The sequence below is a fragment of the Panthera onca genome, chromosome C2 (assembly GCF_046562875.1).
Source record: "Panthera onca isolate mPanOnc1 chromosome C2, mPanOnc1 haplotype 2, whole genome shotgun sequence".
Taxonomy (NCBI): Eukaryota; Metazoa; Chordata; class Mammalia; order Carnivora; family Felidae; genus Panthera; species Panthera onca.
The window spans coordinates 64,536,028-64,560,121 of NC_138347.1; positions in this window are offsets into that span (position 1 = coordinate 64,536,028).

Here is a 24,094-nt window from a genome sequence, read left to right on the forward strand (position 1 = left end):
TAGGCATATGAGTTTGGGGTGGGGGGCACAATTCAGCCCATAACACCTACCAACTGAATGTATACTTTATCAGCATTTCCCTCTCCCCGTCTCACTTTTCCCCACCCACATTTCTGTTTCTGTGGATCATCTCCCAAATAAACTAAGAAACCTAACCTTTGTCTCAAAGTCAGTTTTCAGATGAATCCAGTCAACTGTCTCTTTGTTTTGAGAGACCAAATTAGCAGTTCCTTGGGGAGGTTAGGAAAAGGTTATACATACACAGGTCTTGTTTGAGAAATATATAAACCTTCTCTATAAACACTATATCATCAATGGAGCCTATCCCTTCAAGTCAAATTTTCTAGGCACTCTGACCTAAAGATGAGAAGCCGAGACAATCAGATAAGGTGAAGGCACACACACGAATTCACTGGACTGCCTCAACCCTGTCAGCAGAATTAAAGTTTGGTGCAGGATATAAAGAGAAGAGAAGAGAAAATGTGTATCTAGCAGCACATGCACATACTATGAAACTCCCCTGTGGAGCAAAGTGCCTTCAACAAAACAAAGGATCATCCAGGCAATTTATGTGAATTTTTCTAAAATAGAAAAGTGGGATTTATCACCTGTTGAATCCAGAATATTCTTCTCTTTACTAAGACTTCTTCTCATTTGAATTTTGAAATGACACATTGTTTTCAAGCCAAATGCTATGGATTTTTTTTATCACCCTTTGTTCTCCCATGAATTTCTAGTTTCTTTATTTGAATTCTGTAAGCCACTGGCCTAAAAGTAGCCATCTTACCTCTAAAAAGCCTACCTAAATCAAACCTTTAGGATAATCTACTAATCACTATGAATGACCTGTAGGTGTGTATCAGTGAATGAAGACTGAGGCAGATAAAACAATACCTAAATAATCATAATAGTTGCATTTTATATTAAATGGCCTAACTTGCCCATCCTTGTAAAGTGCATAAATAAAAAGAGCTATGACTTAATGAGCTTCTCCTCTGTATCAGTCTTTTTAAATTATTATTACATTTAATATCTCCAAAATCTTATTCTCCCTGTTTTTAATATAAGGAAAGAGACTTAGAAAACTTCACTCAACTGTTAAATGACACAATGGGATTTGAACCCAAACCTGATTCTAAACCTTTTTACTTCCATTGATTCAGGATTGGGCATTAAAATTAATTGGGAAGCTTTTAGCAGTTATAGGTGGTACCATAAGCAGAAAGGATTTTGAGATGGATCAGAGTTCTAAATGTGATGGCTAAAAATAATCAAACTTCTAAAAGAAAACATAGAATACTATACTTGTGATCACTAGGTAGATTTCACAAGCAAGACTCAAAATATACTGATCAATAAAGAAAAGAGTAACAAATTGGGCTTTCTTAAAATTAAGATCCTCTGTCCATCAAAAGGTACTAGGAAGAGGGTATAAAGGTGGGCCACAAGTTAGAAAAAGACTAAATGACTAAAATCGAACTGACAAATACCAAGGGCTGATGATAATATAGGAAAACAAGGACTTTCTTCCACTGCTGATAGTAGTGTTAAATGCTAGAATCACTCTGAAAAACTCTTTTTCAGTATCTTTGAAAGTTAAACATGAATATACCGTAATGATGCAGCACTTACAGTTCCACTTGTAGATATATATCCAACAGATGCAAGTCATATTTCCATCAAAAAACACATATGAGAATGTTCATAATAGCTGTATTCATAAGTAAAACTATAAATAACCTAAGTGTTCAACAGTAGAATGGGTAAACTAATTATGATATAGTCATACAATAGAGTACTACACAGCAATGCCAAAGAACCAACCACTAATACATTAAACAACATGGATGAATTTCACAGATACATTGTTGAGGGAAAGAAGTCAGACACAAAAGAGTACCCATTATATGAGTGCATTTATATAAAGTTTTAAAACAGGCAAGATAATCTCCAGTGAAAGAAGTTAAGTTATCCTTGGAGGAGGTGGGATTATTGACTGGGAAAGATCACAGAGGGGTTTTCTGGGATCTAGAAATCCTGATTTAATCTTAATTTTATCAGTGGTTACACAGGTACATGTATGTATGTATTTATATATATATACCTATGTGTGTGGATAAAAAATCATGACTCATATATTCAAATTTACACACTTTACTGTATGTAAATTATACGGTAATCATTAAAAAAAATATAGCTGCTGCCTATCTTCTCTAGGCCTACACAACCAGAAGTAGGGCTGAGGGAGATGGGATACACAAGTATATATATATTTTAAGAGTTTCCCAGGTTATCCAGGTGATTCTGACACATGTCTTTGTTTCAAACCACTTTATCACTAGTGCAAAACATCAGCCACTGTGCAAAAAAATCAGCCCTCCTGGGTGCAAGTTCTGACCATGCAAGTAACAAGCTGAGTACCCTTGGATAATGCAGCCACAAAAAGAATGGTCTGCAGTAGATGAGCTCTAGGGTCCCTTCCCACACTAATGTAAATTCTGTGACATCAATCCATATCAACTGACCGACACATACAAATAAACCCAGGATTAAAACCTAAGGGAAGAAGGTGGTTTCAGAACATAATATAATTTCAATTATGGCTCCCCAAAAGTCCTTTCACTCTGAGTGTAAGAACTTTTACATACTATCTTCAGAAATTCAATCTTCTTTATTATGCTTAGGTACTGGCTGACTGGCAAATTCTTAAAAGATGGCAGCACACTAAGATATTATCAGTCATTAACATTTCATTATGGATGTGACAACAGATCATTTTAAGTTTGACAGCTACCTAAAATTCTGCCTTTAAGAACAGGATGTAGAATTAAAGGCTGTTTGGTGTTTGGTGTAAAGAACATAGAACTGAGAACCAGGAATGTACTTTCTACTCACACTTACACCACTGATCAACTACATACTTTGAGTAGGCCCTTTCCTACCTCTAAACCTCAGACCATCCATCTGTAAAATGAGAGGAGCAGAACAGATAATGCCTAAGTGTCATGAGGACTATACTTCTATGACTCTTCTTAGGCCCTGAAATGGGGAAGATGAAAGGTAGTCTTGACTTCTAAATGAAGACCTTGGTTTCCTATCACTTTGAAGGAGAGAGCCACAAAAACTAAGGATGGTGGTGGGAGGCTGATGAACAACACTGAGATCAAGTTTGTTGTTGTTTAAAGGCCAGTTTGAACCCTTAGGTAAGGGCAGGGGTCACTGCCATCCATTACCTTCGTAGATGGGCTGCAGTGTTTGCCACTTACAGAATACTGGCTATCTTGAGCGGTGCAGGGAGGTGGAGAAAGGAATACACTGGCTTTGTTCCTTAGGACAATTCATGTAAGATATATTTATAAACTACTAATGAAGTGCAGAGAACACAACCAAGTGACCAACCTCCAGAAGCACAAGGTCTTGATGGGCAACTATTCTCTGCCCCTTACCCACCAGCTTTGCTCAACCCCTCAAAAACCTGCCCTAGGGCAGGGACTAGCAGGGACAAGCCAACCATCTGGGAAAGGGTTGTAGTATTGGATATGAGCTTCTAGGCCTTCATGGTAAGACAACTCAAATGAGGGGAATCAAACAGCTACCCAGAAATAATGCTGGGGAAGGGGAACTCTAGAGAGATAGCAAAGGGGTTTCTAGGGACCCTCCCAGGTGTGAAAGGGAAAAATGGAACTAACTCAGTCACATGAAAGCCATTCAACTCTGAAGTCCACGCAACTTACACGGGGTGAGCACAATTACTCCTGTTTTCCTAATGAGATTGAAGAGGATCGTGTTTAAAATGAGGAGCTCACTCAAAGTTAGCAGTGTCTGAACTTTGACTTCTTTACTCCAAATAGTCTCAGGACAGTGGCCTCTCAGCTTTTGATAACTACAAGAATTAGACAGAAAACACTGTCTTTCACATTGCCTTTGCGTCTTAGAAAGTCAGCTACTACTTCATTTTTCATGGCCTCTTCCAGGAGTAAATACAGCTAACCCAGGAGTCACTGGGGCAGGAAATGCAATTATGTGCGGCTATATTTCCTGGGAACTGAATGGAAACTTACAATTTCAAGTAGTGCAGGAAATAGCCATTCAGCTAATAATAAAAACAGGTTGCTCCTGGTCTCAGCCGAATAGGGGGCTCACCTAAAACTGCAAGGAAGGGGGAATCTTCCTTTTAAGAGACCTGCCTCATCCTTATTTGCTTTTAATGGACTCCTTTCCCTCTTCCTTCCTTCCTTCCTTTCTTCCTCTTCTTCTGAAGCCCCTCCTTTTCTTTTTAAGCTCTAGATCTCCCTCCATCCCCTTAAAGAAATATTTAGCTTATACTTGTAATGAGCCTCAGGAAGCACACTGGGGCCCTGCCTGAACATTGACTGTAATTTAGGGTGAGTTATGTTTCAATTACCTCTATGTTACAGCATACTGGTGAGGGCAGGCATTATGTCATGTCAGGCATACAGGCAAGAGAAAATACGGAGGCCCCCATTACAGGAGGTGATGGAGCAGTTTTAATAATATTGGGGGGAAATGGAACATAAATGTGTTTCCAGGTAGACCATTACTGCACATTAGCAACACCACGTGGCCAAAGTGAGGGAGAGTAGGACATTTGGAGAAAAGGGTTACAGGTATGGTAGTTACTGGAGTTTGTGCTCTGTATTCAGAAAGAGACAAAAAGTCCTATAAAAACCTTGGAAATATTTGTGTTTTTTTCTGTGAATAATGATTTTACCAAAGATATAAAACACTAACTTTCCAATAATGAAAAAAAAATCTAATTTCAAGTGAGTTTTCCTGTTTCATGTGAGAAGGATAACTCTTACATGTGCCCTCATTCTCCCTCCCAGTTCCCTCTCCCTCATTTTCTCAGCCTCTTTGTTTCCTTGACACAAATAGCAGTCATTGCTCAGAGAATGCGCAGGATTAGGCTGCTTTGTAATTTAAACCTTTTATTCAGCTTACCCTTATGTACTAAAGAGGAAAATATGTATTGGCTAAATGGCCTTGTTATGAATGTTTCCAATTGTGAATGGAAGGGTGGCTCTCCTACCTCAACAAACGTTTCCAAACCTTGACTCCATTTATCACTTACAATGGAATTTAGCTAATGCTAATTTCCACTTTTTACTTTTTGCAAAGGATGGGGGAGCCTATATAGGTATTTTTCTTGGCATGATTGGTTCCTGTAAAAAGAAGAAGTGGCAAAAATAAGCAGCCACAGCCTGATGATGATCTGTGCTTTGAGGACTGGTGGTTTGTGCTTGATGAAATACAGCAAGAAAGATGAGAATGTAAAAGGCATTGGTGAGCTGGTCCTTTTAAGAGCTGTTACCTTTGTTCAGTTAAAACAAATACAGTCTGTCAGAGGTGCCTCTTATTTAACTAAGAAGGAACACATTCAGTAACTAAAATAAATAGTATATATGGTTGGTCTCACTTTCCTCTAATCAAAATGATAGTGTAAGCCTAAAATAAAAAGGACAATATGAAACATAGCAAAATGCACAGAAACCACACTGGGAAATTAAAAAAAAAATTAAATCAACTGGGGTTGGGAAAGACACATGTTAAAGAAAAATAATTATTGTATGTGTGTTTAATGATCTTTTTCTGCTTGTAGATATAACTTAAACTTGCTAGAGAAAATTCGAAAATTTCATATAAATATTTAAAAAAGCACTCAGTTATTATATCAATTATTTCTATTTTGAAATGATTATAGCTGATGTTTTGACAAATTCATTCATTCACTCATTCATTCAACAATTATTCACTGACTACCAACTATGAATGAGCACCATTTTGCTCAATATGAAATGAAGACATCTAGTGAACAAGACAAGCATGGTAAATACCCTCCTGGAGTTTACATCCTGTTGTTGGTAGTGTGAAAAACAAGACGCCAGGCCCGAAACAAAGCTGCTTATGCTAAGTCCCACATCACCAAACCAAGACTTGACTTAATTAGTTTTGACTCTCCCAGAAATGGAACCTTAACCCTATCGTGAATTACCCGATCAGTGCTAGTTATGTCATCTGCCTGAGACCACTGCCACCTCCCAAAGGAAAGTAACTGCAGTAACCAACCTACCTTTTTACCTAGTAGAACTTCCTTGTTCCCTGTCTCTTCTGACTATAAAAGGCTTTCATCCTAGGGACACCTGGGTGGAACAGTTGATTAAGCATCCCATTCAATTTTGAGTCGGGTCATGATCTCACATTTCATGGGATCGAGCCCCAAGTCAGGCTTCGCATTGAGCCTGCTTGGGAATCTTTCTCTTTCTCTCTCTCAAAATGAATAAATGAACTTAAAAAAAAAAAAAAAAAGTCTTCCATCTTGTACTACTCCTCAGAGCTTCTTTCTATGAGTTAAATTGAATGCTGCCCAATTCAAATAGATTTTTGCTAAAATAAACCCTTAAAATTTTTATATACCTTAGTTTATCTTTTAACAGCAGAAATAGGCAATAAATCAAATACTCCCAGTTTGTGATGCATTTGAGGAAGTAACATGTGTGTCACAGCACAACAGTAGGGAAATAACTTTAAAAAGTCTTCAGAAAGGGGTGCCTGGGTGGCTCAAGTGGTTAAGTGTCTGACTTCAGTTCAGATCATGGTCTCATGGTTTGCAAGTTTGAGCCCTACATCAGGCTCTGCACAGACAGCCTGGAGGCTGCTTGGGATTCTCTCTCTCTCTCTCTCTCTCTCTCTCTCTCTGCCTTTCCCCCACTTGTGCTCTCTTTCTCTCTCTCAAATAAAGAAATATTTTTAAAAAAGTTTTCAGAAAAATCAGGATATATAGTGCAGATATGATTTTGCATTCTGCTTCATTCACTTAACAGAGTGCTATGAATGCTCTTATATCACTAAATACTCTTTGAAAACATTTTAAATAGCTAGATAGCCTGTCTTTTAAGCAAGCCTTAATTTATTTACCAATTTTTTTTTGAGTTTTTTCCCCATGGCTTTAATGCTGAGAAAAAAGTTTTTTTCCAAAATATCAGTTAAGCAGTCACCTATATTTTCTTCCATTTTTGTTGTTGATTTGTGATATTTAATGTTTTAAATTCATCTGAAATTTATTTTGATATAAATGATAAAAAAATAAATTAGATTTTCTATATATATAAGGTTAAAGTAACAATTCCTGGATCACACATGGCTTCTTCGTTATTTTATGATGCACTATTTGCTACATATCAAGTACTTAAATATATTTGAGTTTATTCTAGGATTCCAAATTCTATTGTCTGTCTGTAGATATTTAACATCAAAGGATTTAAAATTTCTTAAGCTATATAATCAATTTTAATATGCAGTAAGATACATCTTCTTGATTTTCCAATTTTTCTGTTGTATTCCTACCAGTTTATTTTACAAGTGAATTTTAGAATTATTTTTTCAAGAATAGCTACAAAAAAGAAAAACTAATATGTAGAGATAAGTCCTCATTACTGATGGATTCCATATATGCAAATTTACCTATTTGCTAAAATTTATTTGTTACTCCAAAATCAATTCCCAGAGAACTCTCATGGTTATTTACAGACATGAGCAGAATAGCAAAAAATTTGACTTGCCTAACACACACGTTCCCAGCTAAGGCTGAACGAGGTAGTGCTCTCCCTTCTTGTGTCAGCTCTCATACTGTAAACAAGCATCCTTTCAGTGATCTATTTAGTGTCATGTTTTCCACATTTCTGTACTTTTTGCACGTAATTTCACTGTTTAAAGTGCCACCAAAAATACTGTGAAGTGCTATCTAGTTCATTAAAATCATGATGTGACTTACAGAGAAAAATACATGTGTTAGATAGGTTCGGTTCAAAAGCATGTGTTATAGTGCTGTTGGGGAAGAGTTCAATGTTAATGGGCAAACAATACACATTAAATAAGGTATATTTAAAAACAAACATAAAACAGTCATATACTATTTGCTTGGTGGAAAAGCTGTGACCAGAGTGTCACAGGAACCCAACCATTTATTTCTTACATTTCAGAACAATGGTTCAGAATTCTCCAAGTCGGTGTTCATAGCAACTTTATGGTACATAGCTACCACAAATAATGACATCAATTGTATTATTATACATAGTGCTTTAAATCAAAGCATTAACTTGAGAAGGATTCACTTCTTTAAAATAAAGAGCTCTCATGAATAAATCACGGGAATAAAAGACAGACAGCATAAGGAAGACAGTCAATAATATTGTAATAGCGTCGTGTGGTGACAGATGGTAGCTACAATTGAGGCGAGCACAGCCTAACGGTATAGAGAAGGAGTCACTATGCTACACACCTGGAACTAATGTAACATTGTAGATCAACTATACTCAAACTAAAAAAATTTAAAAATAAAAGAGCTCTTGCCTAGCAATATATTTCACAATTTCTCTCATAATGCCCTCATTGTATTATGTTCATTCCCAGGCATTGTACTTTCCTTACCTGCTAGTGTGAATGGAATTATTTTTCTCCTATATCTTCTAAGGATCTGCTCTTGGTTTATGGAAGAGCTATTAGTTTTCACAAAATTACTTTGTATCTAGTCACTTCGCAAAAGTCTTATCAATTATTATACTCAAGTTATTTTTTCCTAAGAATAGAATATTATGCAAACAATACTAATTATAATCCCTATCCCAATCATTTTGCTTTGTTTCAGTTTTTCATTTTATTTTACTAAAAGAATTTTTAGAGCAAGCAACTTTCTCTTGCTCTTCATTAAAATGGGACTATTTGGGAGCATCTGGCTGGCTCAGTTGTGTGGCTCGGTGGAGCATGTGACTCGATCTCAGGGTTGTGAGTTCAAGCCCCACATTGGGTGTAGGGACTGCTTAAAAATAAAAAATCTTTTTAAAAAAATGGGACAATTTCTACTGTTTTGTATTCAAATATAAAGGTGGATCTTGATTACCACGTTAAGAAATGTTTTCTAGGAAATGTGATGGAATGGATGATAAATATGATCAGAAGCTTATTTAATTCCTGAGATAACCATTTTCCCCTCTCCTCTCTTGATCTAATTAATTGATCCCTTAATATTAATTCACCATTACATTCTACATATAAATGTTACATTGTATTTTTGGATCATATTTAAGTTACATTTGCTTTTGTTTGTTTGTTTGTGAGAGAGCACACAAATGGAGGAGAGAGGCAGAGGGAGAGAGAGAGAGAGAGAGAGAGAGAGAGAGAGAATGAATCTCAAGTGCCCAATGCTCATCATGGAGCCCTACACTGGGCTCAATCCCTTGCCCCTGGGATCATAACCTGAGTCAAAATCAAGAATCTGACGCTCAATCAACTGAGCCACCCAGGTGCCCCTAAGGTGTATTTGGATTCAATTTATTCATAGGTTATTTACGTTTCACCTCTCTATATAAATAAGATTTTATTTAAAGATGAAAATACAAGTTGCTATGAGGTATATGCATATTTTTTCTGCTTCTACTGTCATCCTGATTATTTTATTTATTTATTTCCTTATTTATTTACCTATTTATTTATTATTTTTAGAGAGATAGTGTGAGCACAAGTGGGGAGTGGGACAGAGAGAGAGAGGGAGAGAGAGAGAATCCCCAGTAGGCTCCACACTGTCAGCATGGAGCCCTGTGCAGGGCTCAAACTCATGAACCTGAAGATCATGACCAGAGCCAAAGTCAGATGCTTAACTAATTGAGCCACCCAGGCACCCTGAATTTGATAACTTTATGACATTAAATCAGTTACTTGATATGTTTTTCTACATTCTATTCCCTAAGTTTTTTTCAAAAAAAAAAACTTCCGTACATATAAACATTGGAAGCTGAAAGGTTAAAAAAAATTTCTATAATAATTTTTTTAATTTAATTTTTAATGAAACCAGACTTTCTCCTAGACAATTATAATAGTTAATATTTTCTGGAAAATTGTTCATTGCATTTATATATATATTTTTTAATGTTTATTTATTTTTGAGAAAGACAGAGACAGAATGCGAGTGGGTTGGGGCAGAGAGAAAGGGAGGCACAGAATCTGAAGCAGATTCCAGGCTCCGAGCTGTCAGCACAGAGTCTGATGCAGGGCTCGAACTCACGAGCTGTGAGATCATGACCTGAGCCGAAGATCATGACACTCAACCGACTGAGCCACCCAGGCGCCCCATTTTTGCATTCACATTTTCAAATTTATGAGCATAGTGCTATTGTCTCAATGTGTACTCCAAAATTCGTATGTTAAAAACCTAATGCCCAAGGAGATGGTATTAGGAGCTGGGGCCTTTGGGAGGTAATTAGGTCAGTGAAAACAGAGCCCTCAGGATGGGATTCATGCCTTTATCAAAGAGACTGCAGAAAGACCTCTCACCCTTCTACCACGTGAGGCCACAATGAGAAGTTGGCAGTCTACAACCCAGAAAGGGCCTTCACCACAACTCCCCTGCCCCCCATGCTGGCACCGTGGTTTTGGACTTCCAGCCTCCAGAATGGTAAGAAATAAATTTCTGTTGTTTATAAGCCATCCAGGCTATGGAAATTTGTTATAGTAGCCGGAACGGACTCAAGCTCATCATATGACATAGAGTATTATTTGTTGTTTTTAAGAATTCTCTTCTCTTACTAAATTTCCTTTCCCATGTCTAATTTTTGTTTTATTTTTGTTATTATTATTAATCAGGCTTCCCAGAACATATCTATTCTTTGCTAGTTTGTTTTTAAAATGACCACATTTATTTGGGGAGAAGAGTTGAGAACTCTTCTGAGAATGGTTAAGGACATTCTTTAATAAAGGAGCGGGTGTGGGTAGGAAGATAAAAGTCTAAGACGGGGTGCAGCCTAATGTTAAGGGGGTAAAGAAGACAGCGCTGTGAGTGGGGAAGAGCTGGCATGCTTGCTTCTCGGGAGCCCCAGAGGCAGATGAAGCACAGCACGCAGTTAGGAGGAAACACGCTCAGCAGTGGGCATCTATAATGGTGATAAACAGTGTGCCAATTCAAATCTTGAGCAAGATGGGAAGGACCCACTTATGTAGATTTTAAGTTATTCTGGAGGAATTCATGCAAAGGTTTACAAATCAAGGCAGGAAGGGATATCCAGGAGGTTATTAATGTCCTGGCCAAAAGGGTGAGTAGAAAGAAACAGATAAAATACTCCATGGTTCTGGTAAAAATACACTGCTTACCCAAATGCAGATGTTCATCTGACAAGTAGGAAAGTATTTATGGGGAGGTCTGGACAGCAGTACCTTTTCCCCAAATCTGGGATATTCTTCTTTGGGTTTCTGGAGAAAAAATTGGTACTATTAACAGCTTCTCAAACTTTCCCAAGTCTCAACAGAACTTTGAGAAATTCCATCTAATACAATCAGTCCTAAGCATGTGGGGTATGGAAGAGAAATAAATAGAAACTTACCCCAAAGTTTTATATGACAATTCAGAAGGAAATTGGGAAAGGCTGAAAGTTTAATGGGAGAAAAAAAAATGAGGTACTTTTCTGATTTATTAGGTTTGGGGAATCTACTTGTAATCCCATGTTGAGCTGCCCTGAGGAGATGATCAAGCATGATTATGGGTAGAGGGAAGTGTGAAGCTAAGAGCTAGAAAATAAAATAAAAAATTATTATAATTGTAATAATGTCCCATTATCACTCTATGGGTTATCATTTTTTTGAGTGATTCTGATGTTACAGATGAAGTACTATTTTACATGCCTTATCTGGTGTCATTTTCCAATGATACCTAACGGTAGATTCTATTACACTTTAGAAAAGGAAACAGAGGCTTGATGAGTTAACGTAAAAATAACTTGTTTTAGTCCATGCAGATAACGACTGGAAAAAGCAGTGTCTAAGGCCCAGGCTTTTAGCTCCAGATCCTGAGTTCTTAATCACCATATTATAAAGAACCATTCATATCAGGCAGTCATTGAGGCCAGGAAAGAGGAAACAGATAAACTATCTTCTGAAGATAAAAGATAGGATTGAGATCTCAAGCAGCATTTATGAGCAGAAGAGAAAGAAGGGCTGCCAAATAGTCTCTACCCAGCTACAAATGAATGAAACACAGAGAAGGCTTAGAAATTACTCTTTCCAGTTTTATCATTACAAAAGAGTGACATTCCGTATTTATCTCTTCAGATTAAAAGGAAAAATAATTGTATTTATATTCATCTATAAGATCAAGTAATATGACATATAAAAAGAGTAAAATAGACTTTAGAGATACAAATTCATCCATATATTCATTTGTTGAGCAAATATGTATTAAGTATTTATTATTGGCCAGACCCAATTCTAGGAGTTGTGTGTTTTGGGTTTTTGTTTTTTTTTAAATGTTTATTTGGTTTTGGGGAGGGGGTGGTACACAGAGAGAGGTTGATAGAGGATCTGAAGCAGACTCTGTTCTGGGCAGAGCCTAAGGGGCTCAAACTCACTAACTGCAAGATCATGACCTCAGCTGAAGCTGGATGCATAACCAACTGAGCCACCCTGGTGCCCTGGAGGCGTGGTTTTAGTAGCAACTATGAAAAGATAGGTTATCCTCATGGAGTTTACAGAATAGTGGAAGAATAAGATATCAGTCAATAACCACAAAAATGTATGATTACAAATTGGCTTCAAAGTAATGAAAGAGCAGTACAACCCTATAAAAAGGAGCTCATGACTTGGTTTGGCAGGTCAAGAGTGTTTCCAGAGGAAGTGGCATTTGGGTCAAGAGTGGGAATTACCAGAAAAAAAAAAAAAAGAGAGAGAAAAGGATGCGTGTTCTAAGCAGCAGACCAGCATGAAGAAATCCCAAGTCAGGGAAAGTGCAGCCAGTTTAAGAGAAAGGAGGCCATGTGGCTGGTGCACAGAGTGAGGGGAGAACAGATGGGGCTAGACAGTAGTTCACATGGGGCCTCGTAGGCCATGTGATGGAATCTGCTTTTTATTCCAAGAGAAATGAGAAGCAATTGGAAAGTTTTCATGAGAACAATGTGTTCAGACTGAGCATTAAAAAGATCTGTGTTGCTTCAATGTGGAGACAGGACAGAAGGAGAGCCCAAGTGGGTGTTGGAGCCCCAGGAATGTCTGCTGTGGAGAGCAGGCGAGATGACAGCAGCGTGAACCAGAGGGATGATTGTGCTGGCAGAAAGGAAGGAAATGACAGATCACAGATACAAGGAGCAGGGAAATTCAGCAGAACTTGGTGATAGTTTAGCTAAAAGGGTGAGCTAGAAAGAAGAGAAATGTCAAAGAAGAGTAGTGTTAGGGTTTTAAAACTGAATAGGTGATGATACCATTCATCAAGATGAAGAACAGTTTATTGATACTTACTATGAGCTAGGAACCCTACTTTTTGTGTTTTACTTTTGTTTGTTTTTACCTCAGATGTAGCAGAACCGTAGTGACTCCATAAAATATCATGTTAGACACGTTATACCACTTAAGCCTCACCATCTAACCCCTCATTTCCACCCCACCCCTGCAAAAATCACTGTGAGGTAGGTGATATTATTATTCATATTTTGTAGATGAGGAATTAAAACTGAAAATGAGAGAAACTTGCCCAGCTACATAGCTTGTGTATTGTGGAGATCTGTCTTACTCCAGAGAACATGGTCTTAACAATTATGCTCTATACATGCATATGATTAAATGCAAGTTCATTGGCCCAGGTATGACCTAAAATTGACAGGTCAAGAAGGAAATCAAAAAGGATAATGCAGTCATGTAGGAGATGGGAATGGTGTAATTGTGGCCACAAAAAAGCAAACTGAACATTATAGACCAAAAATAAGTAAGTAAATAGGTACTTTTAATAAAACAAAATGATTTTTTTCTTACTCTTAAACTAATTTGTAGTCATAATTCACAATAATTTTGGAAATTTTTGCATAGTTTTTAATAAATACATCAGAATGCAGGCTTCGAATGATTTATTACTTTCCTAAAGTCTCACTTGAAAAAATCTATTGGTTTCAAAATATGGATGTTTTGTGACACATGGAGAAAAAATAAAATAAAATGAAAACAGGTTCTAATGCTTCCAAGAGATATTTTCCAAAGCCTGTTTTACTTAAAAATTGTGTCTACATATTTATGTATTTATTTCCTCCCTAGATATTCCTTCCCTTCCTCCTCTCACCGGTCTTCACCAGAGCCTTTATTCCCAGGAGCCTTCCCCAGGCGGAAGTCTGAAAGTCTGCTTATTACTACCACAATCACCCAGCAAATAAGGAGAGATTTAGGGCCTTTTCCCCACCATTTTCCCCCTTCTTTCATGAGGAAATCAAGCCCTGCCAATACTGGTTCACTTCTCCTTAGTCTAAGGCAGGACACTGCAAGGCAATACATTTTCATCAAGGCTCAAGCACGATCATGCTCTAGAGGATTGGGGTTTAATGTAATTTATGGGGAGCCACTTCCAAGGGAGATCATGGAACCTCCAGTTTAATTGGGGTTATCTGGAAGGCTTGGCATCTGTCAATAAGCAAGGAGATGGTGATGTATGAACAGAAACAGAAATTGCTCTGCTCAGCCTCCCTATTCCATATGTTTTTTGGTTTTTGTTTTTTTTTTTCTGAAGCTCCTAGCTTTGGTTTTTCTTACTGATTTTCTGTTCTTCTTACTCTCCTTTTTAATCTTTATGTGATTTTCCTACTCTTTATCAAACTTGTGTCTGTGGAGACACTCCTTTCTGGGAGTGGGAGCCACCCCCTTTCCCACCTGTGCCTTCCCACCCTTTCCACAAAAGTCCCAAAGGGAATAGATGGGAAAGGGCTGGGTGACATAATGCTCATGCCTTCAGCAACTGACAAGCAGCTCTAATTATGTATGTAATATTAATTAATTAACTAATTCATAAAATATTAATTGAATACTTACAATATGCTAGACACTACTTCAGGTATTGAGGATATAGTGTTACGGAACCCAGTCTGGATCACCTGGCCAAAGAACCAAGTGGCAGCACTTGGGGAATCTCAGAAGGCAGGAGGTTTATTTCACACCGGCGGGCTCAGAGGAGATCACTCTCCAGAGGTCTGAGCCTGGAGTGTAAGCATGGGAGACAATTTATAGTCTGTTACTTCTGCATTCTGTAGTAGTAACTTGGCACACAGGGCAAGTGGGGTAGGAGCAAGAACCCAGAAGGGAAGTCTTCGGGAGGGAATGGAATCCCCTGTAAGTCCTGTCAGCCATCTTATAACATAATTTATCCCTATCAATAGCAGTCAATAACACGTATTATATTTCAGTGAGGGATTAAATAGAAGCAAAATTTAGAAAAGAAAATATAGGGGCACCTAGGTGGCTCAGTAAGTTAAGTGTCCGATTTCAGCTCAGGTCATGATCTTCTGGATCATGAGTTGGAGCCCAGCATCCAGCTCTGTGCTAACAGCTGGGAGCCTGGAGTCTGCTTCAAATTCTGTATCTACCTCTCCTCCCCTCCCCTGCTCCCACTCTCTCTCTCTCTCTCTCTAAAAAAAAAAATAATAATAATAAACATTAAAAAGAAAATAAAAGAAAAGATATAAGGCTATCTTTGGTGGTAAGTGCTACATATAAAAATGAAGCAGGATGGGGCACCTGGGTGGCTCAGTAGGCTAAGCGCCCAACTTCGGCTCAGGTCATGACCTCACAGTTCATGAGTTCGAGCCCCACGTCGGGCTCTGTGCTGACAGCTCAGAGCCTGGAGCCTGCTTCGGATTCTGTGTCTCCCTCTCTCTCTGACCCTCCCCCATTCATGCTCTGTCTCTCTCTGTCTCAAAAATAAACAAAAACGTTAAAAAAATGTTCTTAAATGAAGCAGGAAACAGTGTTGGGCATAATGGAATAGAAACACCAATTTTAAATACTGTGGCTGGGAATGTCTCAGTGAGCAGGTATCATTTAAGCAAAGATCTCAGGCAGGTGAGGGAATGAGTCAGTGGCTATGTAAGGGAAAGGTGTCCCAAATAGAGGGAACAGCTAGTACAAAGATCTTGAGGCAGGAGAATATCTTCAGTGTTGAAGGAATAACAAGGAGTCCAATGTGAATAGAGTTAAGAAAAGAGCAGCATTAGAATATGAGGTGTGTGAAGTGGGCAAGCAGATTACACAGGACCTCTTGGGCAACTTGGGACTTTTTGACTTTTACTCTGAGATGGAAACCATTTCGTGTTTTGAGCACAGAACAGATGGAACCATTTCATGCTTTGAGCCTAGAAGTGACACAATTTGACTTAAGATTGAACAGAATCAGAATAAACTAAGAATAGGTAAACTGAGCCTATTTATTGAGGTTAAAGAGTATTTAGAATTTTCTTTGTGCCAGATACTGTGTAAGAAAGAGACAAACTTGTATTAAAAAGTATTCACTTTTTTCAAGGAGTTGTCCTCTCTCAAAAAAGTTGGACCAAGTATTTGAAAAGCAGTCAGTGCTGCAGAGAGATGAAAGATAAAATCTTTTGAACCATTAAGAAGAAGGCTAACAGGAATCTCCCAGAAGTTTCCACCGAGAATAAGGGACAGAGTCAAGACTTCAAGGAGTGAAGAAGTGAGCAGAGAGTGGAAAAGGATTCAGCAAATTCGATAGCTATGCCCACAATTCTTTGATAGTCCTTCCCATAAAGGCAGGTTTTTAAACGCCTTCCATTGGATGTGGAATAGACTGTGCCTCAACTGTGGCAAAAAGAATATGGATGAAGTGGTGGGAGGTCAATTTTGAGATCGGGTTACTAAAAGACTGTATTTCTTGACTTGGGTGCATTTTCTCACTAGTCTACCCACACCTTCTCTTTGCTCCCTTCCTCTCTTACTGCTCACTCTGATGAAAGCCATTTCATGAGCCACCCTACAGAGAGACCAGTGTGGGACAGAACTGAAGGTTGCTAACAGCAGCCACAAATCTTTCGGAGCTCTCTATAAGCCAAACTTCATATCCCTCTTGCACTGAAGTGCCTTATGAGTGTTATCTCAGAAACTGGAGGTGGTAAATTTTAAGGGCAAAGACAACATTTGCATTATAGATTTGCCTTTTGGAGCCAAACTGAGTCTCTTTTTTGGCCCAATTCAAGAAACTCTACCTATACTCCCACCCCTTAAAGAATAACTATCCTAGCATGCTCTGTAAAGTTCTCTCTTCTACCTGAGAAAAATATCCGTATCACAACTATCACATTTAAAGTTTCTTCTTATTATTTCAGATTAATAATATTTTTTTCAGAAGGTAACACATACACCTTTTATCTTTGTTAAGCAAATTACAGATGAGAAAATTTAAGTTACTACACATATCATTTTATACAATAATCATTTCTTAACATTAAGCAAGCATCACCCCAAAGTGGATGGAAAGATGGTTGAGAGATGGATAGAGAAACAGGGCAAAAATAATTCCATAAAAATGGTGTAACACCAAAGAATGCACTTTTTAATTTGTAATAAAAATAAGTAAAGAAATACATGTGTAAAACTGAAACAACTGCTGGAATTTGCATAAATATCTAATTTTTAAGATAGGAGATTTTTTTCCAAAAAGATAAAACCATATTTAAGAAGGAAATAAAGGAAGAAATATTAAGAAGTTGGAGTCATGATGGTTCTTCTGAACTAAATCTGTCCAATTTAGTCAATATTGATTGATTGCTTATTCTGAAAAATGGGGAAATTAGCACTCCCACCCACCTGTCCTGCCCCATCTCCAGATTTTTATTATGTTATTTTAATAATATCAAGTTATACATCATTTGCCTTCTGTTCTGAAATGTATTGCCAACTTCCTCTTAGTTCTGTATTTATGTGGACTCAGTATTTACACCAATACCTTTACTACAAACTTCCATTCTGAGCTTTTTAAAAATTTATATTTCAATTGGCTGTATTTCATTAAGTACTTCTAAAAAAATTTTTTAATGTTTATTTATTTTTGACAGAGAGAGAGACAGAGCATGATCAGGGGAGGGGCAGAGAAAGAGGGAGACACAGAATCCGAAGCAGGCTCCAGGCTCTGAGCTGCCAGCACAGAGCCCGACGCGGGGCTTGAACTCACAGACCGCGAGATATGACCTGAGCAGAAGTTGGAAGCTCAACCGAGTGAGCCACCCAGGCGCCCCTTCATTAAGTACTTTTAAAAAAATTATATAAACCCTTAGTTCTTGCGTGTTTAGAGACGTCTACTTACTTTTTTGATACCTAAACAACAATTCTAATGGCTATAAAATTTATAGACCACACTTTCCCCCCCTCAGAACCTGGTAGATCTTTCCTTCCTCCATTGCTTCTTTTTTTTTTCCTTTTCTTCCCTCCTTCCTACCTTCTTTCTTTCTTTTTTTTTTTTTTTTTTTGTTTTGTTTTGTTTTTTTTTTTTTTATTATTTTTTAATATATGAAATTTACTGTCAAATTGGTTTCCATACAACACCCAGTGCTCATCCCAAAAGGTGCCCTCCTCAATACCCATCACCCACCCTCCCCTCCCTCCCACCCCCCATCAACCCTCAGTTTGTTCTCAGTTTTTAACAGTCTCTAATGCTTTGGCTCTCTCCCACTCTAACCTCTTTCTTTTTTTTTTTTTTTTTTCCTTCCCCTCCCCCATGGGTTTCTGTTATGTTTCTCAGGATCCACATAAGAGTGAAACCATATGGTATCTGTCTTTCTCTGTATGGCTTATTTCACTTAGCATCACACTCTCCAGTTCCATCCATGTTGCTACAAAAGGCCATATTTCATTTTTTCTCATTGCCACGTAGTATTCCATTGTGTATATAAACCACAATTTCTTTATCCATTCATCAGTTGATGGACATTTAGGCTCTTTCCATAATTTGGCTATTGTTGAGAGTGCCGCTATAAACATTGGGGTACAGGTGCCCCTATGCATCAGTACTCCTGTATCCCTTGGATAAATTCCTAGCAGTGCTATTGCTGGGTCATAGGGTAGGTCTATTTTTAATTTTCTGAGGAACCTCCACACTGCTTTCCAGAGCGGCTGCACCAATTTGCATTCCCACCAACAGTGCAAGAGGGTTCCTGTTTCTCCACATCCTCTCCAGCATCTATAGTCTCCTGATTTCTTCATTTTGGCCACTCTGACTGGCGTGAGGTGGTATCTGAGTGTGGTTTTGATTTGTATTTCCCTGATAAGGAGCGACGTTGAACATCTTTTCATGTGCCTGTTGGCCATCCGGATGTCTTCTTTAGAGAAGTGTCTATTCATGTTTTCTGCCCATTTCTTCACTGGGTTATTTGTTTTTCGGGTGTGGAGTTTGGTGAGCTCTTTATAGATTTTGGATACTAGCCCTTTGTCCGATGTGTCATTTGCAAATATCTTTTCCCATTCCGTTGGTTGCCTTTTAGTTTTGTTGGTTGTTTCCTTTGCTGTGCAGAAGCTTTTTATCTTCATAAGGTCCCAGTAATTCACTTTTGCTTTTAATTCCCTTGCCTTTGGGGATGTGCCGAGTAAGAGATTGCTACGGCTGAGGTCAGAGAGGTCTTTTCCTGCTTTCTCCTCTAAGGCTTTGATGGTTTCCTGTCTCACATTCAGGTCCTTTATCCATTTTGAGTTTATTTTTGTGAATGGTGTGAGAAAGTGGTCTAGTTTCAACCTTCTGCATGTTGCTGTCCAGTTCTCCCAGCACCATTTGTTAAAGAGACTGTCTTTTTTCCATTGGATGTTCTTTCCTGCTTTGTCAAAGATGAGTTGGCCATACGTTTGTGGGTCTACTTCTGGGGTTTCTATTCTATTCCATTGGTCTATGTGTCTGTTTTTATGCCAATACCATGCTGTCTTGATGATGACAGCTTTGTAGTAGAGGCTAAAGTCTGGGATTGTGATGCCTCCTGCTTTGGTCTTCTTCTTCAAAATTACTTTGGCTATTCGGGGCCTTTTGTGGTTCCATATGAATTTTAGGATTGCTTGTTCTAGTTTCGAGAAGAATGCTGGTGCAATTTTGATTGGGATTGCATTGAATGTGTAGATAGCTTTGGGTAGTATTGACATTTTGACAATATTTATTCTTCCAATCCATGAGCAGGGAATGTCTTTCCATTTCTTTATATCTTCTTCAATTACCTGCATAAGCTTTCTATAGTTTTCAGCATACAGATCTTTTACATCTTTGGTTAGATTTATTCCTAGGTATTTTATGCTTCTTGGTGCAATTGTGAATGGGATCAGTTTCTTCATTTGTCTTTCTGTTGCTTCATTGTTAGTGTATCAGAATGCAACTGATTTCTGCACATTGATTTTGTATCCTGCAACTTTGCTGAATTCATGTATCAGTTCTAGCAGACTTTTGGTGGAGTCTATCGGATTTTCCATGTATAATATCATGTCATCTGCAAAAAGCGAAAGCTTGACTTCATCTTTGCCAATTTTGATGCCTTTGATTTCCTTTTGTTGTCTGATTGCTGATGCTAGAACTTCCAGCACTATATTAAACAACAGCGGTGACAGTGGGCATCCCTGTCGTGTTCCTGATCTCAGGGAAAAAGCTCTCAGTTTTTCCCCGTTGAGGATGATGTTAGCTGTGGGCTTTTCATAAATGGCTTTTATGATCTTTAAGTATGTTCCTTCCATCCCGACTTTCTCAAGGGTTTTTATTAAGAAAGGGTGCTGGATTTTGTCAAAGGCCTTTTCTGCATCGATTGACAGGATCATATGGTTCTTCTCTTTTTTTTTGTTAATGTGATGTATCACGTTGATCGATTTGCGAATGTTGAACCAGCCCTGCAGCCCAGGAATGAATCCCACTTGATCATGGTGAATAATTCTTTTTATATGCTGTTGAATTCGATTTGCTAGTATCTTATTAAGAATTTTTGCATCCATATTCATCAGGGATATTGGCCTGTAGTTCTCTTTTTTTACTGGGTCTCTGTCTGGTTTAGGAATCAAAGTAATACTGGCTTCATAGAATGAGTCTGGAAGTTTTCCTTCCCTTTCTATTTCTTGGAATAGCTTGAGAAGGATAGGTATTATCTCTGCTTTAAATGTCTGGTAGAACTCCCCTGGGAAGCCATCTGGTCCTGGACTCTTATTTGTTGGGAGATTTTTGATAACCGATTCAATTTCTTCGCTGGTGATGGGTCTGTTCAAGCTTTCTATTTCCTCCTGATTGAGTTTTGGAAGAGTGTGGGTGTTTAGAAATTTGTCCATTTCTTCCAGGTTGTCCAATTTGCTGGCATATAATTTTTCATAGTATTCCCTGATAATTGTTTGTATCTCTGAGGGATTGGTTGTAATAATTCCATTTTCATTCATGATTTTATCTATTTGGGTCATCTCCCTTTTCTTTTTGAGAAGCCTGGCTAGAGGTTTGTCAATTTTGTTTATTTTTTCAAAAAAACAACTCTTGGTTTCGTTGATCTGCTCTACAGTTTTTTTAGATTCTATATTGTTTATTTCTGCTCTGATCTTTATGATTTCTCTTCTTCTGCTGGGTTTAGGCTGCCTTTGCTGTTCTGCTTCTATTTCCTTTAGGTGTGCTGTTAGATTTTGTATTTGGGATTTTTCTTGTTTCTTGAGATAGGCCTGGATTGCAATGTATTTTCCTCTCAGGACTGCCTTCGCTGCATCCCAGAGCGTTTGGATTGTTGTATTTTCATTTTCGTTTGTTTCCATATATGTTTTAATTTCTTCTCTAATTGCCTGGTTGACCCACTCATTCGTTAGTAGGGTGTTCTTTAACCTCCATGCTTTTGGAGGTTTTCCAGACTTTTTCCTGTGGTTGATTTCAAGCTTCATAGCATTGTGGTCTGAAAGTATGCATGGTATAATTTCAATTCTTGTAAACTTATGAAGGGCTGTTTTGTGACCCAGTACATGATCTATCTTGGAGAATGTTCCATGTGCACTCGAGAAGAAAGTATATTCTGTTGCTTTGGGATGCAGAGTTCTAAATATATCTGTCAAGTCCATCTGATCCAATGTATCATTCAGGGCCCTTGTTTCTTTATTGACTGTGTGTCTAGATGATCTATCCATTTCTGTAAGTGGGGTGTTAAAGTCCCCTGCAATGACCACATTCTTATCAATAAGGTTGCTTATGTTTATGAGTAATTGTTTTATATATCTGGGGGCTCGGGTATTTGGTGCATAGACATTTATAATAGTTAGCTCTTCCTGGTGGATAGACCCTGTGATTATTATATAATGCCCTTCTTCATCTCTTGTTACAGCCTTTAATTTAAAGTCTAGTTTGTCTGATATAAGTATGGCTACTCCAGCTTTCTTTTGGCTTCCAGGAGCATGATAAATAGTTCTCCATCCCCTCACTCTCAATCTAAAGGTGTCCTCAGATCTAAAATAGTCTCTTGTAGACAGCAAATAGATGGGTCTTGTTTTTTTATCCATTCTGATACCCTATGTCTTTTGGTTGGCGCATTTAATCCATTTACATTCAGTGTTATTATAGAAAGATATGGGTTTAGAGTCATTGTGATGTCTGTATGTTTTATGCTTGTAGTGATGTCTCTGGTACTTTGTCTCACAGGATCCCCCTTAGGATCTCTTGTAGGGCTGGTTTCGTGGTGACAAATTCCTTCAGTTTTTGTTTGTTTGGGAAGACCTTTATCTCTCCTTCTATTCTAAATGACAGACTTGCTGGATAAAGGATTCTCGGCTGCATATTTTTTCTGTTTAGCACACTGTAGATATCGTGCCAAGCCTTTCTGGCCTGCCAAGTTTCAAAGGAGAGATCAGTCACGAGTCTTATAGGTCTCCCTTTATATGTGAGGGCACGTTTATCCCTTGCTGCTTTCAGAATTTTCTCTTTATCCTTGTATTTTGCCAGTTTCACTATGATATGTCGTGCAGAAGATCGATTCAAGTTACGTCTGAAGGGAGTTCTCTGTGCCTCTTGGATTTCAATGCCTTTTTCCTTCCCCAGTTCAGGGAAGTTCTCAGCTATAATTTGTTCAAGTACCCCTTCAGCACCTTTCCCTCTCTCTTCCTCCTCTGGGATACCAATTATGCGTATATTATTTTTTTTTAGTGTATCACTTAGTTCTCTAATTTTCCCCTCATACTCCTGGATTTTTTTATCTCTCTTTCTTTCAGCTTCCTCTTTCTCCATAACTTTATCTTCTAGTTCACCTATTCTCTCCTCTGCCTCTTCAAGCCGAGCCGTCGTGGATTCCATTTTGTTTTGCAATTCGTTTAAAGCGTTTTTCAACTCCTCGTGACTGTTCCTTAGTCCCTCGATCTTTGTGGCAAGAGATTCTCTGCTGTCCTGTATACTGTTTTCAAGCCCAGCGATTAATTTTATGACTATTATTCTAAATTCACTTTCTGTTATATTATTTAAATCCTTTTTGATCAGTTCATTAGCTGTTGTTATTTCCTGGAGATTCTTCTGAGGGGAATTCTTCCGTTTGGTCATTTTGGAGAGTCCCTGGCATGGTGAGGACCTGCAGTGCACTTCCCCTGTGCTGTGGTGTATAACTGGAGTTAGTGGGCGGGGCCGCAGTCCGACCCGATGTCTGCCCCCAGCCCACTGCTGGGGCCACAGTCAGACTGGTGTGTGCCTTCTCTTCCCCTCTCCTAGGGGCGGGATTCACTGTGGGGTGGCGTGGCCCGTCTGGGCTACTTGCACACTGCCAGGCTTGTGTTGCTGGGGATCTGGCGTATTAGCTGGGGTGGGTAGGCAAGGTGCACGGGGGCTGGAGGGGCAGGCTTAGCTCGCTTCTCCTTAGGTGATCCACTTCAGGAGGAGCCCTGTGGCAGCGGGAGGGAGTCAGATCCGCTGCCGGAGGTTTGGCTCCGCAGAAGCACAGAGTTGGGTGTTTGCGCGGAGCGAGCAAGTTCCCTGGCAGGAACTGGTTCCCTTTGGGATTTTGGCTGGGGGATGGGCGGGGGAGATGGCGCTGGCGCCTTTGTTCCCCGCCAAGCTGAGCTCTGCCGTCCGGGGGCTCAGCAGCTCTCCCTCCCTTTGTCCTCCAGCCTTCCCGCTTTCCGAGCAGAGCTGTTAACTTATGACCTCCCAGACGCTAAGTCGCGCTTGCTGTTGGAACACAGTCTGTCCGGCCTCTCCGCTTTTGCCAGCCCGACTCGGGGGCTCTGCTTGGCCGGCGAGCCGCCCCTCCGCCCCGGCTCCCTCCCGCCAGGCCGTGGAGCGCGCACCGCCTCGCCGCCCTTCCTACCCTCTTCCGTGGGC